At 51.5% G+C, this 22,923-nt stretch overlaps 1 protein-coding gene across 1 annotated transcript in view; it reads left to right on the top strand.

The window, feature by feature from the left end:
- The window catches only part of KLHL29 (kelch like family member 29), a 311,517-nt gene that overhangs the window by 79,798 nt on the left and 208,796 nt on the right, over positions 1-22,923 (top strand). Inside the window, exon 2 of the mRNA XM_004268078.4 lies at positions 4,714-4,821. The gene's annotated coding sequence lies outside the window, so the exon portion shown is untranslated. The remainder of the gene's footprint in view (positions 1-4,713; positions 4,822-22,923) is intronic.

Raw genomic sequence — 22,923 nt, 5'->3', positions numbered from 1 at the left:
CTCCCACTTTCACTTGCTATGTGCCTTTAGGTAAATCTTATTGTCCATGAGCCTCAGTTTCCTCGTCTATAAAATGGGAATACTAATTGTAAAGTATTCACAAGCTTGTTAGAAAAGGTAAAGGAGAAACTGTGAACGGCTCGGCTTTCTCAACATCAGACGTTATGAAAATATTATTATTATTCCCTCGATCGCAGCCGTGGCCTCTGAAGATCCTGTCTTTCTTTGAAGAACACGTGCCCGTACAAAAGCTTGCCGGGTGGCGCATCCCTATCGTGGAGAATATGTAATGGATCTCATCAGTGGCCAATTCTGGCTCCTTAATGGAAAGAAGAAGCCTGAGCGTCGTGCCGGGGGGGCTCTCGTAACCGGCTTGTGCTCCATCTTTGCATCTTAATTCTCCCCTTTTAAAAGCAGTGCTTTCCGGGCCCCTTGGTCCATGAACTGTCGAGAACCTGATGGATAAACACTCAGAGAGAGTGTTTATTTGGGGGTTGGCAACATGCCTACAAGCTTTGGTGAACCCATGGTTGATGTTATTATGGATGGCCTGGTTTTCTCTCTTCTTAAAAGAAAGAGAATGTGAATGAGAGTTCCCCTTGCAGGATACGTTCAGAGCAGACATCCAAGCCTGTGCCAGGGGTGCCAGAGGGCCCTGCACCTGGGCTGGCAGGAGGGTGGGTGTGGGAGCGGGTTTTCTCACTATAGTTTACAGCCTCCAGCTCCTTTGCCTTTTTTCTTCCTTCCAAGGAAGGAAGAATCCTTGTTTCCTAGCTGGCTGAGGGGTAGTGAGCTACCCGGGCGCTGGAATCATAATTGGGTAGCATGGTCAAGACCCAGGCAGGGCTGCTCTCTGATCCTGCATCAAACGGGAGACTCCCTAATTGGTTTTTCCTCTCTTACAGCAGTTTCTCTCCAAAAAATTGATACCTTTTATAGGGAAGTAAAAAAAATCCTGGGCCCTTGTTTATTATTCTCTTCGCTATCAATTTGGTTCATGTCAGGCACTATCTTTATTTGTAGATCTAGAGTTAGAATGGGTCTCAAAAATTTCTTTGAGTTTAATTCTGAGGATCTCCCGGCATTTAGGCAGTTATGTAACCCAGACAGCCTATCCACGGGTCCTGCTTTCATATGAGCCTTTATGCTGTCAAATTCAATTAGCATCTCTTAAGGGCCTTGAGAAGGTGAAGGACTTAAGACCAATTTCACAGGCGTTGACTTATTACCTACCGTATTTTTTAAACTAAAGTAAAAAAAAGTCCCTCAGCCTTTGGCTTTTTAAATTTTATTTTCCTTAAGCCTGGAAGCTGCCCTTTGATGATGAGATTAGTGGAAGAGAAAGGGTCAGTTTGACCAGAGATGTCAAAGGTCAGCTCCAGAGGTAGTACCTTCATCTCCCCTGGGGTTGGAAAACCACACCTACCTCCCTGTGATTTCCAGGGTTCTTTCCTGAGATTCATTTTCCCGGGCCATGATCTTTGGAACCTTAAGGTTTTACAGTGTTATCATGGGAATGAAATTATTACTAGAAATCAGTTTCTAGTCATTTATTTTAAAATCACTTTAAATACCATGCATCTCATTAGAGTAGAATGTGTTTCGGTTTATGGATGTAGCTTATACAGGCCTCCCAAGAAGAAAAGGTACTGAATGAAGGGTCTGTGTACACCCCCATGTGATGGGTGTTATGGGCCAGAGATTCAAATATTAAGATAATGTCTGTTCTCAGGATGCTCAGGCTCAGGATTTGAATACAAGGAGTAGAGGTTGGGTGGGAGAAAACAGAGCAAGAGGAGGAAAGAGAGGAAATTACTGAGGCATAAACTAATAGCAAATAGTAGCTGAGAACAGCTAGAAACCCCTCGAGGGAGGAGCATCTGGTTGAGGTGGGCAGAGATGTCGTGAAGGAGGTGTGACTTGCCCTGGGACTATGAGTGGATGATGGCAGTAGTGAGATGCCGATGCTGATGCTTTTGCTGAGGATAATAATTATGTACCAGTTTCTCTGATGCATTAATAACGGGAAACAAGAGTTCATAGAAATTAAATAATTTAGCCGGTGTCACAAAACTAAGGGCCATGTTAGAATTCTAATTCGGATGTCTGATTCCAAAGTCCTGCTTCTAACCATCTCTGAGAATGTATTCATTAGGGTCTTGACAGGAAACAGACACATTCAAATGTGTAATTTGAAGAGAGTTAAACGAAAGGACTATTCACAAAGGTGGCGGAGAGAGAACTGTATGGAACCCATCACCAACCAGAGCCGCGACCTTCAGTAGAGAGTCACAGCCATCCCATGAAGACAAGCAAGGAGGCAGGAAATTGGGAATAAACACCCAGCCCCACCCCAATCCCTGGTCTCCTGCTGGTGTCTGCATTGGCTGAACGTAACTGGAAGTTGCAGGGTCTCAGAGCTGGAGTGACACCCTCTCTGCCAACCGGGTGAGCCTCCCAGGACACAGAACCGGATGGAAAGCCGACCTGGAGGAGCGAACAGAAGATACCCAGCACAGCCTGTGATGTCTCACACGTCAGCTCACGTTAGGATCTTTTCATAAGCACATTAGGGAACAGTCCCAGAGAACTCAGCTTTGCATGTGGTTTATTTTTGTTCGGAACTTTGTTTCGGTTATCTCCTCTAGAAGTGGCCTGTGGAGACCACAAAGGAGGAAGGACGAGGCCATTGTCATCAGAACAGTTTAGACAGCACTGGTGGCTCACCCCCCTGCACTGCCCACCCCCCTCCTGTCTGGACTGTGCTGTATTTGTCTGGCACAACCCAGAGAGTCGAGCCATCTGGGTTGCAGAAAAGGGAAGTGGATTAACCTGACATTGGCAACCAAGAGGTTTGTCTCAAGAGAGGGAGAGCTCTTTCTAAGGCTTGCTGGCCAGGGTCTTGGGCTCTCAATTAGTTAGTAGCCTTTACAGTGGCCTGCAAGGCCCTACGCTAACTGAATTCTCACCTCTCCAGCTTCATGTCCTATAGTCTCCCATGTCCAGCCACAACTGCGGATCCCGGAACACAACGATCACGCTCCTCCCGGGGCATTTGCACTGGCTCTTCCCTCTGCCCTGAATGCTCTCCCCGGACACCTGCACAGCCCAGGCCCGTACCATCTTCCAGCATGCTCGAATGCCATCCTCTTGTGAGGCTTATTACCCCGACCACCCTCTCTAAACTGCACCACAATCTCCCACAGTCATCTTCTGCTCTACGTCTTCTCTGATAAATAGTGCTGACAACCTTCTAATATATTGTACAATTTGTACTTATTTCTTAAGGTTATTGTTTGTTCTTTGTTTCCATCCACTAGAAGATGAGCTCCATGAGGGCAGGAATTTTTCTTCCTGTTTTGTTCACTTGTATTCCCAGAGCCTAGACACTGCCTGACACCTAAGGGGGATGCCCTTAATACGTATTGAATGCATGAATGGGTAATTAAATGAATGAGATCCTCAGGAATCTAAAAACGGACCGACGACTGTCCCCTGGACCTCTCTCTTCACCGACACATCACTGCCAAGGCTCTTTCCCAGAAATACATCGATCGTTTATTATCACCAGTACTGTCAGTATTTTGTGGCCAAAGATCGATTTAACTGTCTGCTTCACATAAGCTCGGTAGAGGAAATGTACTCACGACTTTGGTTCTGTATCAAAATTAAATGGTGACCTTGGCTTACTTTGCTTCCCCACTGAGGTTATTTCTTAATCGTCAAGGGAACACGCTATCCTTGGGAAAAATAGTATTTTTGCCACCTTCAGCTTTAAAATGGCTCTTTGATATGGCCCGTGTGCGTCTGTCAGCAGCATCTGAAAAAGCTTGAGTTGAGAGGCTCCGAGAAAGACCCGTTGCATCGTCGGAGAGAAGCTCGTCATAAGGTGGAATTAGTTTACAATAACTTATTTACCTGTCCACATCCTTCGTATCACATTAAAGCTTTCTCCCTGCTATCCGGGACTCTGGAGTGCTAAGAGGAAAAGGGAAAATCAGTTGGTAATGATATATTCAGTTTAGAAAAAGGTATCGATTCCCAGGTAACGACAGTCATGCGTTTTTTGCAGTGGAGGATGCCATTTCCTGTCGTGAAGATGGCTTTCACATATATTATATTTGAACTAGGGAACTAGGGATAGCCCTGCCTCCCCATATTCGATAGCCTCTCTCTACGAGGTAGTAAATCCATATGTTTTTTTAAAACCCTTCTCTCCCGGGAACCCATCCTTTGCCTCCTCAAGGTCTCTTTGTCCATTGTCTAAAAGTAATGATGTGCTTTTGTAGTTCTAGAGTTTGTGTCCTGTGCTCTTTTCAGCATTAAAGAAGACTTACATTTCTTATTTTTCCCCATCTCTGGAATTTCTTGGTTTGGATTAGATGGAAGGGAATGCCATTATTCTCTCTCTTATTGCGTGTTAATGGGTCTACCATGGGGATTAGGGCTTTCTGTGTTTGGGGGATGGAGGGGTGAGATCTAGTGTGTGCCCCTTGGGGTTCTCTGCTGCCCACTCGGATCCCCTTATCTTGGTGTGCTGGGGCAGAGTTTGGGCATGGCCTGTGTGAGATCATCCACACCGGGAAATCCAAGATAGGGACAAGCTTCCACTTAAGTTGGGGACCATCTAAGATGCTGGAATTCCAAAGAGATCTTTTTGCAAAAGATGATACCTTTTCCCCACCCCACCCCCACTCTTCTGTCTCTTTTTAGACGGCCTGGCCTCCTGGTGATGTTCACGCTGTGCTAAGTGTTGGTGGCCATCGAGGATTTTGCATCCTGGGGACGAATCCTGAGCTTGCCAGAGACGGACGGTGCAAGGTAGGTCAGCTCACCTGGAAATCAGAAAGTCATCTTCTCTACCACTGAGTTCCTCGGGGAAGTAAGGTGAATGTAGCTGGTCCTCTCACCCTTTTGGTCAGTGAGATTTTTACCGTAGACATGGGATTAACTGGTAACCAGAGCCAAGCTAAGCCACCTGGGCCCCACCCTTCTGGAATCAACAGATGAGCAAGGCTGTCACTCTTATTCACTCACCTGGGGCTCTGGTCCTCCAGGAGGTTGGATCTGGGGGTGGCCAGCAGCTAGGTGACTACTTAGCTCCTTAAAAACTGCAATTCTTCTTTTGTAATTTAACTTTTCTTGTTATTAAAATAGTATTATTAAATATCATGAAAATATTATTGATGTTATTAATATTAAAACAAATAATATATTATTTGTTCAGTGTAAAAATATTTTAAAAGATAGCACCTAAAATTATATAAAGTACTTATAATTATAATCCCGAGAAATAAGCATTTTAGTGTTCTTTTCCAGGCTGTTTTCCTAAGCATATACATAAAGTGTACACGCACACATGCACAACACAGATGAGGTCACACTGTAGGTACTAGTTGGTAATCCATTATTTTGACTTCACAATATGTTGCAGGTACCTTTTTATGTCAGTAAATACAATTCTATAGCATTTTTAAAGGCTTCATATTGTATGGTTATAATAAGCCACACAGTTTACTTAACCAGTGCCTTAATAATGGGGATCTAGTGTATTTTTAATATTGCACTCTTACGAACAATACTATAACAAACATTTTTGCATATATGTCTTTGCATAGTCATTTGATTATTTCCTTGGATTAAATTTATAGAGGTCAGCCTTAAGATTTTGATTCAGGAATCTCCAAGCTAGATCAGGAAGACCAGGCAGCCAGGAGAGGTAGGGGGAACATGGCCTAACCTTGTGACCGCAGAGTCTGATGAAACTAATCAGCGAGCTGGGCCTGGAATGAAGGTGGGCGTTGGGGGTGTAGGCGCCGGGGTTCAGGACGCTTGAAGCTGAGCTGACCTAGGCTAGCATGTCTTGATGACACTCGAGCCTTTAGAAGTCCATGGGCTGAAGCCACCTCTGCATCACTCCTAGGGCTGGTGCTAGGCGAGCTCAGATGCTGCGTTCTCAGCAGGCCTATGCCCTGGTGCCCTCTGACCAGGAGCCTCAGGGGCTCTGCCGGGGACCAGCCTGTAGCCAGGACTCCAGCTTCCTTCCACAGCAGGGGTCTCAGCAGCTGACCAACAAGGTTTCTGCCATGCCCTGATTGTCTGCTGGTCAGAGAGCTTTCCCTTTGGACTCAGAGACAGTGGAGTTGGGGATGCGCTGCACTCCCAGAGCCCTCGCACAATGAGAAGGGATCCTGAGTTGCAGGCAGACTGGGTTGTCAGCAGGAAGCAAGAGGAGGCTCCAGGCTGGGCCTGAATCAGCTACCGAAATAGAAGAAACATCCACGTGCACCCAGCCTGCTGCCACCCAGCAGTCCAGCAGGGGTGGCCAGTGGGGACAGATGGGCGCCTGACCTTGAGAGTTGTTAGGCTGTTGGCACACTCCTAAGGACATCACTGACTGGCTGGCCAGCTGGCCAGCTACTCATCTGGACACTAGGGAATGCTTTGCTTCTGAGACTGTCGGGCCAGAGGAGGGGAGTTGGAAAACTAGACAGTTAAGCTTGGATTTGGTGACCGTGGCATTCTCAGCTCTTGGAGGGGGCAAAGGTGGAGTTAAGTGTCTGAGAAAAGATTCAGGAGATGCTCTTCACAGAAGTCAGCTTTCCAAGAATACGCCTTCCAGTTTTAGAGTGTGAGTGTGAGTGTGGCTGAGGTGAAGGGGGTAGGGCAACCCAGGGCAATGGGTTTAATGGCCTTTATTTTGGGGTCTTCTATTCCCTGCCTCTGATGCAGGGTGACACATGGCTCTTGTTCATCCCAACCTTTGAGGAGCATGTATTTTAGGATCGGGAGGGACTTGAAGGTTATCTCACCAGGCATATCTGATAGGACACCCCCCTTGTGGGCCTTAAATCTCTGTGCCCACCAGACTGGTCTTCTCACTGTGAACCCATGGCAGTCTTCCCTACCTCCTGGCCAGTCCCTGGAGGATAATCATTGATTCTCTCTGTGCTCCCTTCCACCACCCCGCCCAGCGCCTGCCGAGGCTTTCAGTAAATACTCAGCGCACACACACACCCCCAGCCTTTCCTGGGGGCACCGCCATAGCATATGGCCTGCAGCTGGGTCATACGTTTCCCTCACGTGCAGGACTCCCACAGATTCCCAAGAAGATAGGAAGCTTCCACGGCCTGCGTTGACCCCTGGTAACCAGTGGAGGAGCTATCACTTTCCTGTGGAAATTGGGCCAGGTCACTGGGCTCCATGAATCCTGCTACAAAGCGGGATCTGCTCAGAGGCAGAGCGCGGAGGGCCGCTCTCTGCTTGTCTGTGGCCTGATGAGCAGCCTCTGTAACCAAGAGCATGGTACCGGGACCAGCCAGCAGGAGGGAAATCTGATGCCAGCACTGCAGTGTGCGACCGTGGCCAGGGTGGGGCTGAAGAGTTAAGGGGTAAAGCTGAGGACCTGGTTCGTGCAGAACTGAAGACTGAGCCAAGAATGGCATTAGCAGACACCTAGGCTCCGAGGTGATGAAGGGCCAGTGCCCATCCCCATTGGTGCGGGGGACGCCCCTGTGCAGCCTCCCCAACCTTCATCCTGGGACTGTCGCAGTGCTGCCTATCCCGGCCCCTAGTCCCCCTGGGCGCCCTGCATCCTGGGAGGACATTACAGATGCCTCCAGAGCTAATGGGACCTGGAGCTGTGCCATCAGAGGACACCTTGTGCTGTGCCCCGGACTTCTGCACTCACAGCAGCTTCACCCGGCAAAGCCATCCCAAAGGTGCCCTTACTGACCGCACACATCCTGTGCCTTTCTGCACTCCCTCGCTCTTCACAGCCTTGCTTCACTGGACCCCTGGCCCCTCCTCCCTCCTTCTCTTTCTGATCCCCCTTTGGCTTCCACCCTGAGGATGGACCTGTGGGCTGGCATTTTAGTGCTGCTTTCGCCAGCATATCCAAGCTGTCACCCACTTGTCCTTTGTTCTTGCTGCCTGTCCTGGCCCGCCCTGGAAACTTCTGCAGCCCCTACCTTCCCTGGGCCTCTGGGCCCTCAGATGCCTGAGGGGGCCATGTAATCACGCCGAGGGGCTTGGGCACAGATCTTTTAGCAGAGCCTTAGCCAAACCCTCAGTGCTGCCCAGGCATCCTTCATGCATCACTTGTCCATTCCCTTTCCGGTCCTTGCAACTGTTCCCTGCCTCCCCCATTGTCCTCAAGACCTCCAGCCAACCCTGTCCTCCTCAGGATCAGCAAAAGACCTCCCTACTCGTTTCACGTAGACATGGAGCCTCCCACCCTCGGCTTGGGTGGGCTGCATCTCTCTGTCTTTCTGGCCACTCCAGCCCCTCTTCCTGCTTCTGCCTGTAAATGAAGGTGTTTGTGCTACCGGGTTTCCCTCAGCTTTACTGTCTCTCAGTGGCCCCTCTACTCCCTCTGCTTCAGCTGTCCCCAGGGCTTGATTCTCAGGAAGCACCTCTGTCCTAAGGTCCTGACCACTTCTCCATAGTTCTGAGAATCCATTACCCACCGGTCTGATTGCATCTCAGACTTGACCTGGACAGAAGAAGCCACCTCACTGCTGTGAAGCCTGTAGGGATGCCTCAACCCTCGCCTCTCCCTAGGCTGTGAACCTCTGTCCTCTGTGTCTTGAGCCTCTCATCCTCTTTCCTGGACCATGAGCTTCTGGAGGACAGGGACCATTCTTTTTTTTTTTTTTTTTTTTTTTGTGGTATGTGGGCCTCTCACTGTTGTGGCCTCTCCTGTTGCGGAGCACAGGCTCCGGACGCGCAGGCTCAGCGGCCATGGCTCACGGGCCCAGCTGCTCCGCGGCATGTGGCATCCTCCCGGACCGGGGCACGAACCTGTGTCCCCTGCATCGGCAGGCGGACTCTCAACCACTGCGCCACCAGGGAAGCCCTGGGACCATTCTTTTATCTCCCTATCATGAGATCAGGTGATCTTATTCAGTTCAGAGGTCACAGGACTGCAGGACAGATGACCTCACAGGCAGTGTGTTAGAAGGGACGCTGGACTGAGAGACAGGCCTCTGGGCTCTCATCCCAAATCCACCACTAACGCCAGGCAAGCCCCGTACAGCTTTCTGAGCCTCCATCTCCTCTGCTTCAAATGTAGGATAACCACCCACCCACCCACCTTCCTAGCTCCCAGGAGAAGGTAGACAGGTTCAGAGGCAAAATGACATTACCTGGGCCAGCAGTGCTCAGGCCTCAGTGAACACTGCAGTCACCTGGAGAGATTTAAAAAATACAGATGCCTGGGTTCTTACCCCAGACCTTCTAATTTCATTGTTCTCATGAGGATGGGCATCTGTGTATCTTAAAGCTTCAACCAATACTCTCAACTCAAAGGTGTCAACCAAATTCCTGGATTCTAAGCCCTGAGGATTTGGGATGGAGGTTGTGGAGATTTGGCAAAACAGAACTGCTGGCTGATGTGTAATTTATCTACTCTTCCAGCTATTCTAAAATCTGCCCCCTGGGGCTTCCCTGGTGGCGCAGTGGTTGAGAGTCCGCCTGCCGATGCAGGGGACGCGGGTTCGTGCCCCGGTCCGGGAAGATCCCACATGCCGCGGAGCGGCTGGGCCCGTGGGCCATGGCCGCTGGGCCTGCGCGTCCGGAACCTATGCTCCGCGGCGGGAGGGGCCCCGACAGTGAGAGGCCCGCATACCGCAAAAAAAAAAAAAATCTACGCCCTGGGTCAAGGCTTCTGAAAGCTGGGTACCATGGCGATAGCAATCTGTCAACCCTGCTCATCTCGCCCCACCCCGAAATGATTTTCCATGAACCCTGCAGGCTGTTAGGAGATCTTATTTTCCTATGGAGCATGTAGATATGCTCACATTTAGGATTTTGTGGCAGTCAATGTCCATCCTGTCACTGTGACTCCTTTGCTGGGACCTGAAATCAGTGCCTCTGACTTCAGCATAGGCATCTCCTCCCGAGCCATCATCACAGTGTCTCATGTCGGATCATGTCGTAACAGATAAGCTCCTTGTTTGCCTCTTCTAAGTCTAAACAGTGGCTCTCAACCCTGGCTGCATATTAAGATCACCTAGGGAAATTTTTAAAATTCTGATATCCCGGCTACACACCAGATCAGGTAGATGAAAATCTCTATGGCTGGAACCCAGGCATTAGTATTTCTGTGACACTCCCCAGGTAATTCCCAGTAGGAGGCCAAGGTCAGGGGCACGGCCAAGCCTGGAGGCAAATCTGTGACCCACCTGTGACACACGTTTGAGACCTCCCAGGGGTGTTTTCATGGAGACAGCATGCCCTGCACACTTGTTTGTCTCCCTCCTGCTTTTGATTTGCATTGTCTCACAGTCTCCTTTTAAGTCACCTTCAATCCTTTCTGAACTCAGTGAGGTGAAAACAGGCAGAACCGAAAGCTTCCTGCTTTTCTCTGGCTGGGCCCTGGGCAGCCAGCTCCCACCCCGTCAGGCCTCCCGGGAGACAGGGTTGCAGACCCCCTTCCCTACCCGTAGGTGCCAGGCCAGAGCCGTCGATTCTGGCGACCCCACAGTGGGGAACTGCAGCCAGTCTGCCGAGAGCCCTCCAAGGCCCGTGAGAGAGGCTCGGTCAGTTCACAGCACCTGTGTGCTGACACGGGACTGGGGCAAAGAGGGGACCGACAGGGTGGTCTGTCAGAGCATCACTGTGCCTGGGACGGTGGCTGTGCCACCCTCGTCTGCCCTCCCTGGCCTGTGAGACTCGACCCCATGCTGAGCAGCGTGCTGAGACCATCAGCCTAAGGCAGGCGATGCCCCAGGGGTGGATCCCCCATTTCTGGAGTTGAGTTGTTGGAAGCAGCATATGCACAGGGAGGGCACTTCCCCTTGGCTAATGGGGGCAGGGCGCACACAGCAGTTCACTCTAGCTGCAAAACCTTGTTTGGCACCTGGGCTAGAAATAGCTTATCTGCAAACCTCAGAGTTTATTTTTGTGGCCAAGTTTGATTTCCAAGTGACCTGTCTCCTTCTTTACTTTGCACCTGCCCCAGAGACCAGGGCTGATGAGAACAGTTGTGGGTTTGTGCCCTACAGCAGGGCACCTGACCCGGGGGAGGCATGGGAGTTGACACCCAGCCTGTGCTCTGCAAGCTTGGCTGTGCCTATGAGGGCTCAGAGGGAGGGACACCTCTTTCTAAGTTGCACAAAAATGCTGAATAGGCTGGTAGTGGCCCTGCCAGAGTCCTGCTCCAGTGACTGTGTAAGGACGCTCCCGAAGTTGTGAGCTTCCGGCTCTTATTGATAGTTTCATATTTTCACAGGTCACTCAGAACTTTTAAGCTTTTATCTGCTAATCATAAATTCTCTCTCTCTCTTGCAACATGACAGATAGAGCCAGAAGCATTGGGGCTGTAAGAAGAATACCCAGCACACGGTAAAACTCATTCATTCATCCACTCAAGCACTTACTGGCAACCACACTGTATATTGTTCTAGGTCCAAGATCCAGAGAGGTCAGACAAAAGCCTGTCCTCGAGGAGCTGGCAGTCCAGTGGAGAGACCAGCAAGTAAATACATTCTGACAATAAGATGTGATAAATACAACAGTAGGAATTTATACAATGTGCTATGGAAGAACTCATTCAGTCAACAAATATTTCTTAAGCACCTGCTCTATGCCAGGCTGTCTTCTGGGCACGGGGGGTACAGCAGTGACCATATGAGACAAAATCCCTGACCCAGAGCACACATTTGAGGCCATGAGAGTATTCAGCAACTAGTTTGATCAAAACCACAGGCTTCCAAGAAGAGGTAACTTCAAGCTGGAAATGTGTGTGTGTGTGTGTGTGTGTGTGTGTGTGTCAGTGTCAGTGCACACACACACATAGGCAGTGTTTCAGGCAATAGAAACAGCTTGTGCAAAGGCCTGAATATATAAAGGGACAGGAGAGCCCAGAGCATAAGTGCTAAGGGAGACCTAAGAGTTGGGAAATGTGGCTGGAAAGGTAATTGGGTCTCGGCTGTGATGGGCATTGAATGCCATGCTAAGCCTCCAGAAGCCACGCTCTCAGATAATGGAAGCAGAGCTGAAGGCTCACAGAGCACTGGGCAGAGAGCACTCTCACAGCCAAGCTCCCCGTGCACTCCCTGAGCCCCAGAGACTCTTTGGCAGCCTCGTGCTCAGGGCAGCCACTGCCCCAACCTCACTTTGTTAGAACATACAAGACTAAGACCATAGGACTTACTTTACCTCTTCCCATGACCCAGTGCTTTCAGTTTGCAAAGTGTTTTCACATAACTTCATCTCCTTGGTCATAAGGGAGACCCTAGGAGGTAGATAGAGAGGGATTATTGTTGCCATTGATTATACTGAGCAAAACAAGCTGAGGCCCAGAGAGGGCCAGTGTCTTGCCCAAGGTCACACAGCCAATCAAAGCAGAGTGGGAACTAGAGTCCTTGTCTCCTGGTTCCTAATCCAGAGCCCCTCCTGCCTCCACATCAACTGCTACTCCTTAGATTGAAGCCTAAGACCTCTGAGCGAGTGTCCGTCTGCGCCTGCCTGCCTTCCACAAACATTAGTTGAGCACCTACTGTGTGTCAAGCCCAGCATTGAATGACCATCCTCTGGGCCTCAGTGTAGTCCCACCCCCACCCAGGAAAAAAACTGGAAGAATCACATCTTCCTTCCTTCCTCCCACCCACAGTGACCCAAGAGGCCCAAAGACCACAGTCAGCCAGGCCCAGGCATCACCCACCTACACCAAGTTGAACAGCGAATGGAATTACCGCTGCAGGCTGCAGACCACTCACTCACTGCCTCCTCTCATCCAGGCCACTCGGAGGCACATTCATTACAGCTGCCGGCGCATGTTCTCACTCTTACTTGTAAGAGAGCTGGATGCTAAAAGGATGGGGGAGACTTAATTCTCATTCACAGAGCTAGAGCTTCCCTGTGTAAGACAGATGCAGCCTAGCAACCCTCATGAGCCCTTCTTTTGATTTGTAGCAACTCATTTAGATAAAAGCATCTGGTTTATGAGGTAGCAACAACAACAAAAAATCATTAAAAGCATATTTCTGCTTTTACAAAGTGACCTAGTAACAGCACAGGAGGTAACAATTAACCTATCCCCCCTCCTCCAGGTACACAGGCAGGTGCCGAAAGTGGGAAATGAAAGTCCGGACACGGAGAGGCTCTATCCAGGGTCCCTTCTCAGATCAGTGCCATGCTCACGGATGTGCACAAGGCAGCCCCCAGCAGCCAGCCAGAGAGCCTCGCCCTCCCATTAGCACGGACAGGAGGCATCCTGCTTCTCCAACCCAGAATAAACAGTGCGATTACTTACTTAGCAGCAGTTCAGGGCTTTCTAAAATGCAATCAGAGTGCTCTGCATCTTGCACAGGTGAGCACAGAGCTGCACTACTGGCTCTGTGAATCAGATAAAGTAAATCTGACCCCATACCAGCTAGCCAAACTCACCTCCCCTGACTTCCACCCCGGCACCCGTGCATGCCCCATGCACTGACACACGGCCTCTGTTCCCCTCCAGACAGACCCTGTGCTTCTAACTGACCCTGCTTGTGTGCCTCGAACCTCTGAGCACCTGTCCTGCTAAGCCTGCATCTCCCAGGAGTGCCTCTCCCATCCCTACCCATCTCCTGGAAAAGCGCTCCCAGGCCACCCACGCTGGGAATTTTCTCTCTTCTCCTCTGATTTCCTGATACGGTTACTCTCCCCGGCACCCATTTGGTTCTTTTGGGGTCAAGTGCAGTCCTTTCACTGGCCAGTGTGCTCAAGGCTCATCCCCGGACCACCGTGAGCTCAGAGCTGAGCACATGTAACACTGTAAAGGAACTGATCATAGGAGGTCAACTCACACGGCCTCTGGCAGTGCTCCTGGGTCCCTCAGCCCCTCTGCTTCCCTTCTGTCACAGAACCCTCTCACCTGGCACCTGACTGTTTTCTTGTCTGCCTTGGGAGACAGCTGGGAGTCCCCTGAGGGCAGGGACAGTGTCTTGGTCACTGGGTCACTCCCCACAGCCTGACACAAAGAAGGTTCTGGCACAGTTATGGAATGAGTGAGTGGCATGTGTGCCTCACTCAGAAGCATCTCATTTAACCTGTCTCACCTGCGTGTACTCAGGGTCCTGCCACGCCCATGAGAGCAGCTCACAGCTGCCCACCTCAGGGCAGTGAGGGCAATGCACTGACCCAGCCCTTCCAAGGCCACTGCCCCTGGGGCACCAGCACCCCAGGCCAGAGCTCTCCTTTCTGCTGTTCCAAGCTCAGTCCCCAGTCCAAGAGGAAGACAGGCTCCCAGACCCTGCTGGAACCCAGGGTCTCAGAATGCTCAATTTAATATTTAAAACACTTTTGGAAAAGAGGTCCCATATTCAAAGGGACCTCCCAGCATTCATTCACTCGTTCATTCATTCATTTGGGGAACATTTGTAGTAAGCAGCGTAGTATAGTGGTCAAGGGCACAGATGATGAAACAAGACTGCCTGGGTCCTAATCCCAGCCCTGCCCCCACCAGCTGTGTGACTTCCGACACGTTATTGAAACTCCTCGTGCCTCAGTTTCTTCACCTGCAAAATAGAGATTTATAAATATACCTACCTCATGGGGTGGTTGAAAGGATTAAATAGTTCATATAATACAACACCTAGAATAGTGCATGAAACATAGCTTAATACAAGGGTTTGCTGTTATTATCCTAAGGGCAGGGACCCCAGCCGACTCATGGACGTAATTCATACTTTCTTCAGGACCAAATGCCCACCCCCTACCTCCGCCCCCTTGCCAGTCACCCTGTGGCCTTTGCTTGCTAAATACATCCAGTCACCAGGGGACCTCTGCTCCCAGGGAGGTGGCCCTCCTCAGACCACAGGGATCCCAGACAGCCGCTGGGCTGCAAACTGATTCTCCAGGGACAACAGCAGAGGGTCCTGGGGCCGCTCCGCCTCGCTTCTGGTGGGGGATCTCCCAGCACCCATCACAGAGGACTTGAGCTCCTGCTCAGCCCCCAGCTGCCCCCGGAGCCTAAACCCGAACAGCGGACAAATGCCCCTCAGAGCACTGGGGCCTGCCCCATCAAGGGCTGCCACTGGCCGGCTTCGGGACCGGGAAGCATGTCCCTGCTCCTCTCTGGATCTCAGTTTCTTTGTCTGTGTCATGAGGGGTTTGGATTCGTGATTGATCCCCAGGGGCCAGTCAGGCAATGTCCCTAGGAGTGACACTCTGGATGTGGCCACATGGGGGCTTCGGGGACTCCACAATTAGCACTGTGGCTTTAGAAGGTACGTCAGCTTGTCCTTGGGGCATCTGTCATTAACAATTATGAGGTCGTCATCTGGTAAATAATTCATAACCCCAGAGACGGGATTAGCCGCCAATAAACAATAATCCATTTAGAACGAGGCTTCCAGGGGCCATGCAGCCGTGGGGACGCAGCTCCCTCCCCGCCTCCGGTGTCCTGCTGATGAGCCGGACTCGGGCCTGGCCTTTCTGAAGCCCTCCCTCCCCACCCCCTCCCCTGGCTCAGCAGGGTTTAGTCTCTGGAATAACAAGGACGAGTATTGAGTGCTGACCAAGGGCCAAAGGCTATGCTGAACGGTTTCCATGTACTTTCTCCTGGAATCCTCCTGGCAACCCTATGGACGGACATGGGTACTATTATTGTCCCCCTTTACAGAGAAGTAAACTGAGGTTCCCAGAGGCTAAATAACTTACCCAGGGTCAGAGCGCGAGCGGTCTGGGACTCAGGTCAGCTCTGGCTCTGAGCCCGCCCGTCCCACCCCCTCCTACTGTGAGTTTTAACCTCTCATCCCTCGTCTGGCCTTGATGTCTGTGTGACCTGTGCCCTCCCAGCTAAGCTGGGAGCCCTGGAAGCCTGTGTTCCCCCACTGGTCTCCCTCACCAAGCGGGGGGCCCAGGAGGTGTTTCATAGGGACTGCAGAGCCCAGCCTCACTGGCCGGCTGACTAGTTAGTGGTATCATTAGACTCGTGAGGGGCGTTTAGAGGCCAAACCAAAGCCGTTGGAGCCGGGAGGAGGAGGGCATGTCTTCATCTGAACTTCCCATCGTCTCACTGGCCTGGTACACTTCTCCTTATCAGGAGCACAGCCTTCGGGCCACGCTTCCCCATCCTGGGGGAGGAGCTCTGTGCCCAGATGGTGTGAACCCGACTGTACGGGCTGGTCTTTAGGATTGGCTGAGCCCTGCCGAGAGCTGTTCCTCTCCTGCCCATACTGTCGCCCTACCAGCAAGGCCAGCTGCTCGCCCTACATCTGCAGGACTACCTCAGAGTCCTGCCCAGGGACCCCCAGTCAGGGAGAGGCCCCAAAGAAAAAGAGGTGAAATCTCTCCCACCGCCCATTCTTGGCTTCTCCTGGGTCGGGGCACACAAGGACACATCAGCACCCCCACAACCAGCGTCCCCAGGGCCTGCAGTCATGAACGGTCTTGGTGACACTTCTCAGGCCACCAGAGCCACCCTGAGTTGGGAGCTGTGAGGAACAGGGTGGAGTTGCTGGACGCTGGGCCCTGGAAATGTCACACATCTGGAATGTTGCAGAGACCTCTGGGCCAGGCTGTGTAGTGGGGGAAGTCCCATGCGTGCTCATTTCTCAATAACTGTGGTAACCAGCCCTGGGAGAGGCCCCCTGTAGCCTTCTCACCTCTCCTACTGTGGACAGCGGGGTGGTCAGGACTGGAGGACACAAAGGCCAGGAGAAGTGGTCCCTTGCTGCGTTCCAGAACAGCTTGAATCAGACGGAAACGTCCCCTCTCCTTTGAGGAGGCTTCCCTGAGGAGACACCGCTCCTGTCCTGCCTGTCAGGCTCCCACACTGACCTACGTCCCCAGGCCCCTTCCTGTACAATTTGCATCCGGAAGTGGGGGAAGGTCACTGGGGCATCACCTGCCTTAGGCTGATGGTCTCAGCATGGGGCCGAGTCTCACAGGCCAAGGAGGGCAGACGAGGGTGGCACAGCCACCGTCCCGGGCACAGTGATGCTCTGACAGACCACCCTGTCGGCCCCCTCTTTGCCCCAGTCCCGTGTCAGCACACAGGTGCTGTGAACTGACCGAGCCTCTCTCACGGGCCTTGGAGGGCTCTTGGCAGACTGGCTGCAGTTCCCCACTGTGGGGTCGCCAGAATCGACGGCTCTGGCCTGGCACCTACGGGTAGGGAAGGGGGTCTGCAACCCTCTCTCCCGGGAGGCCTGACGGGGTGGGAGCTGGCTGCCCAGGGCCCAGCCAGAGAAAAGCAGGAAGCTTTCGGTTCTGCCTGTTTTCACCTCACTGAGTTCAGAAAGGATTGAAGGAGACTTAAAAGGAGACTGTGAGACAATGCAAGTCAAAAGCAGGAGGGAGACAAACAAGTGTGCAGGGCATGCTGTCTCCATGAAAACACCCCTAGGAGGTCTCAAACGTGTGTCACAGGTGGGTCACAGATTTGCCTCCAGGCTTGGCCGTGCCCCTGACCTTGGCCTCCTACTGGGAATTACCTGGGGATCCCGGTGACTAATGTGAGACATCTACCTCTTGCTTATCCCGAAAGGAGGGGCGCATCCCCTGTTGTTCAGGGCCTTGTTCCGTGGGGCTGGTACTTCCTCTCCCGCTGGCAGCTCCAAGCTGAGACCTGCTGCGCAGCTCCACGGGGGTCCCAGCAGCTCCCTCTTCCAGGCTGGCTCCTCCAGCCCATCAGGACGAGACTTCCCGTGCCCCGTGCCATTGCGGACGGATTGACAGAAAGCAAAACTGTCATTTAGGGAGGGGGAGGCGGAGAGCATGCATCTCCATGGGCTCTGACAGATAGCAGGTACAACCTCCGACAGCCCCCAGAAACGATGCTCTATTACGTGTGTGCTCCCATGTAATTTGTCCTTGTGTTCTCAGTGAGGGCGTGCTGCGGGGCTGCACGCGGAGAGGGACCTGCTAGGCCTGCCCCGGGCCTTCTCCTCCAGCGAGCCCTGGGGGTGGCTCAGCCCTGACACTAGAGCCTCTGCCACAGGTCTCCAGGGCAGGAAATTCCATCAGCTCCCACAGTCCCCACTGAGGTGGCTCCTACAGGCTTTTCTTCTATCTGACCTAAATCTCCCTTGCTGCAATTTAAGCCCATATTCCTTTGTTTTGTCTTGAATGGAAATGGAGAACAGCTAGTCCACAGCTGCCTCCTAAAGCAGGGTGAGCCCGAAGCCCTTCGTACCTCCTGCCACAAGGACGCGTTCTCAGAAGCCTGCCCTGTTGAGTCCCTCCCGAGAGGAGTCTCTGAGAGGACAGCTTGCACGCTGAGGCATGAGGCGAGGCTCCATCCCTGGCGGCAGGGGGCCTGGTGGGGGCAGAGCCCCTGCTTCGGGCAGAACACTGACGTGGCCCCTGAGGCTGCCGAGTGAACCAGGGGAGGAGCAGGGGAGGGGTGGGCGTGCGAATGGATCACGGTGAAAAGTGCAAGGATGGAATCTGGCCAGGGAGCTGGGGGAGCCTCCAGAAGGAGGTGACACCCACCCACCTTAAATCCCACAGGAGGGAGGGAGTCAGCCAGGAGGAAAAGGACAGGCCTTCAGACGGATACCAGGAGGGGTCTCCTCCCCTCCAGGTCCCTGGTTTGGCTTTGAAAACATTGTTCTCTTAGTTATATTTATATTATTATATTATTTATAGTAATCTTAGTTACAGTTCTATATTAAGCAGATTTTTTTCCTGCCTGCCTCTGCTGGTGGTGAGTCTGGAGTTCCACACCCTCACACGGTCCTTCACTTTTCAGTGAGCGTACAAGTGGCAGAAGCCCCCATGGGCTAAGAGCATCCTGGAGGGGGGTCTGTTGGCCTTGTGATCTCCTAGACCTCTAGGTTTCTGTCTCGTTTTTGTGCCTTTTTACTTCTGGGAACAAATAACTCCCACTTGTTTCAGCTATTTTGTAGTCCACTGAAGACAGTTCCTAGAAGAGATGGGTTCATAGTTTAAAAAAAAAAAAATTAAATTTGATTGGAAAGCAGTAGATCGCAGCTAAGTTCTGAGTTTAAAAAGCAGGGACGCTGAGTGTCCCTGACAGCACTCAGGCAGGGTGCAGTGAACGCGAGAGAAGAATTTTTATTTTTCCTAGGCCAGTGGAATTAAAACGTTCCGATTCTGTCGGATAAATGGAGAGAAACTGAATCCTTTTTTCCTAAGCAGTTATCTAACGGCAATCCTGAGATGTGAGCAAGGTCATTTGACTTTTTTTTTTTTTTCCATTGCCTGGTCAAAAGCCCCCTCCAAACTACTCTGCCTCCGTACAAAGGGACCAAAAAAAAAAAAAAAAAAAGATTGGATTTAAATAATGGAATTGCCATTAATATCTTCCATAGAAGAAGATTGATTCTGACTTGGATTTATGGGAAGTTAGGGCTTGTAAAAGTAAACAGAGTGGTACTCGTTCAATATTAATGCATCACCCACCCCAAGGGCTGGTTAAATGGATGGGCTCTCGGCCAAAACCCCCCATGCCAGCAGCTGGGTTACAGGGGCCTCTGGAGGGTGGCGAAGGCATCCTGGGCCCAGTCCAGTTACCAGCTGTGCTGGTCTAGGAAGCCAGGCTGCGCCCTTCCCCGCCTTCCTTCACATTCGATTCTAAGGTGAAGATCACTGCCCTTTTTTGTCAGGAGGCTGTGGGGGAGACCAGCAGCTCTCCCTGATACTCTGCAAACGTTCACTGCTCCTGATAGGACCGAGGACCCTCTGATGGGCCAGAAAAGTCCCTCTCTCTCCCTGCACCCGCTAAGAGCTCCCACCCTTCTGCAGGTGGGTGGGTGTGTGGACCACCGCAGCCTCTAGCGCTGCTGTTCTTGGGCCCAGAGCTCAAGACCTTCAGCGCAGGGACATGTGGGCTTGGGGTTTCAGAAGGAGTTTCTCCAGTGACTCTTTACTCCTGCCCAGGAGAAGGTGGAGGTGAGGCCCAGGTCCTCTGGGAAAGTGGTGGCAGGGCCCTGCGTGGACTAGGAAGGGCCGGTGATTGAAGGTGATGGGGGATGTCGATCACATCACAGGGCTGGTGGCTCCCACTCGTGCCAGCGTCCCACCCAGCTGGGCCTTCAGCTCCACTCCTGACCCTCTCGCTCTGCCTCTTTCATCCCCATCCAAGCAGTGTGAAGCCCTTATCACTGTCCTGCAGCCTTCTAGGTGCTATTGATCTCCTGTCCCTCAGCTATACACCAGCATCTCCCAGACCCATCCCCAGGGTCTGTATAACATGTCCCCCCTGCTCTCCCCAGGATGATCCCCAGGTGCCACAAGACCTCACAGGACTCGTCATCGTTTTTCCAGCCCACTCCCCTTCCCGTGCTCCCCACCTCTGGGAATGGCCACGCCATCTACCCAGTCCCCAAGTCAGAAGTGTGGGCGTGCCGCCAGCCCTCTCCTCCATCCCTCCCCATCCCCAAGCCCTGGAGCTAAGCTCTGTCTCCTAACCTCTCCCCACCCATCCCTCTCCTCCATCCCTGTGCTCTTGACTTGGTTCAGCAGGTGCTCACCACTTGTAACCTGCAGGACCACCGTGGTCTCCCGCCTCATTTCTCCCCCTCCCCCTCTTTGCCCCCTTCCGGTTTCTGCGCCCTGGCCTCCAGAGTGATCCTCCAGGGTGCAAACCACACTGCCAGTTCCCCCCGTCCATGTAGGATAAGATCCAGACATCTGCCTTTGGAACCCCCCATCCCTGTGCTGACAGCATGACCCATGATCACACTCTGTACTTTATACCACGGTGCCTTTTCCATGCCTTTTCCTCTACCTGGAATGCCATTCCCGTCACCCTGTCTGGACTTGTCCACCTAGGCCTCTTCCCAAGGCAGAACCAGCCATTCTCTCTTTATCATGACATGCTGTTTGTATTTTGAGTGCAGGAAAAGAAACGAACCTTTGAGGGCCTTCTGTATCAGACAAGTTTGGGGCTGCCTGCCTTGCCCACTCCAGCTTCTGGAAACATCTGCACCCACCCACAACCCCTGCTGCTGATAGCAGGTCATGCAGCCCCACCCCTCCAGTTTACTGGATGAGGGGCAGAGTCCTGATTTCAAGGGTGCCCTTCCATCGGCTGGCCCGCAACGTAGGACTGATGGCTCCTGACTTTTAAAAATTCGCTAGACCAATAGGATCTTTCTCCAGAGAACCAGAGAGAGTTCCGTTTGGGGCTGGGCACTTCAGCCGAATGGTAATACAGATGCAACACAAGAGCAATTATTCTGGAGCTCTGTGCCTGTCCAGGTTCAGTCTCAAAGGCAGTGATAGGGAAGGAAAGGAAAAGGAAGATGATGGCCTAGGAGAAGCAGAACCTTGAACAAGAGATGGAGCTCATCATGGCTGGTTCCTGAAGCTCTTCCTGTTTCTGTCCACCTGCTGGCTCCCTCTGAAACCTCACCATGGTCTCACAAAAGTCCTCCCTTTCACATGAGCTGGTGTGGGTGCGTTCTCTTTGGTCCTAGAATGTCTGCTTTTGAGTGCCTTGCAGTAATCCTGTCAAGCGGGTATTATTATTATTGCCATTTTCACAGATGAGTCTATTGAGGCTCAAACACATTAGGTAACGTGCTCAAGGTCAAGGGCGAGGAAGCGAGAGAGCCGAGATGTGGGCCAGTCTTACATACAGCAGCACCCCTTCCTCAGCATTGGCTGCGTCCTCGCAGTGTGTTCACTCTTCCCTAGTCTCCCACTTGGGGCTGTCAGCTCCTGGAAGACAGGAGCTATGTTCACTCACCGCGGTGCCCTCACTGCCCACCACGGGCTCCAGCACCATGCAGGCATCAAGTGTCTGGTGGGTATGATTTAATTTCCACACAGCCTAGCAGAGAAAGCCCTGGACTCTGAGCCCAAAAACCAGAATTCAGGTCCTGCCTCTCTGCATGATGGTTGTGTTATCTTGGGTGGATCACTTTCCTCCCTCCATGTCCTGCAACAACGGAAACAGTCTAGGGTGTTCAGGCAGACCTCATGTTATTGCACTTTGCTTTATGGAGCTTCACAGATACTCTGTTTTTTACAAACTGAAGGTTTGTGGCAGCCCTGCGTCGAGCAAGTCTATCGGCACCATTTTTCCCACAGCACTGCTCACTTCGTGTCTCTGAGTCACGTTTTGGTCACTCTCTCAATGTTTCAAACTTTGTCATGATTATGATTTTTGTTACGGTGATCTGTCATCCGTGATCTTTGACATGACTGTTGCAAAAAGATTATGACCCACTGAAGGCTCAGATGATAGCACGTTTTAGCAGTAAAGCATTTTGGAATTAAGGTATACACCTGTTTTCTTAGACGTACTGCTATTGCACACTTACTAGACTACAGTATAGCATAAACATAATTTTTATGTGCACTGGGAAACCAAAAAACCTGTGTGACTCGCTTTATTGAGATATTCACTTTATTGCGGTGGTCTGGAACCAAACCCGAAACATCTCCGAGGTATTCCTGTAACGGGCAGTGGATGATTCTGGACAATTTCTGAGGTCTTTTCCTGCTCTAAAATCCCATAGCTGTGTCATCTCTGCCCTGCCTACCTCAGAGGAATGACAAAGTAGAACACTCCACGCTCCTGGCCAGCTGGGTGTTTGCCCCAACCTGTTCTTGCAACTAGCGCTGCCCTTTTCTACTCAATTCCCTGGAGGCCCCTCGCCCTTTCTTTCATTGCCTGCTGTTTGCCAGGGATTTGTGCCGCGGTCAGGCAGGCCACGATTTTCGTGCACCCCTGATAGCAGCTTTATCTAATGAAGATGAGGTGCTTACACGTATTTTCATTCTTTAAAAAAAAATCGGCTATTAATTTGTTAGAATTATTCATATTCTACTGATGATATTTTCCATGTATCTAATCAGGGAGCTCATGAATAGAAATGAAACTATTTAAACACAGAGATGGTGTACATTGTAAGATCTTGTTTTCTCACGCTGTTTCATAATGCAGTGAATACATTTATTCCTTCTAAAAACAGGTTTTGCAACCATCAAAAAAAATTTTTTTAATCTTTGATTAAATAT

The sequence above is a fragment of the Orcinus orca genome, chromosome 13 (genome assembly GCF_937001465.1).
Source record: "Orcinus orca chromosome 13, mOrcOrc1.1, whole genome shotgun sequence".
NCBI lineage: Eukaryota > Metazoa > Chordata > Mammalia > Artiodactyla > Delphinidae > Orcinus > Orcinus orca.
The sequence above is the reverse complement of the archived record's forward strand: the minus strand, read 5'-3'. Positions and strand labels throughout refer to the sequence as shown.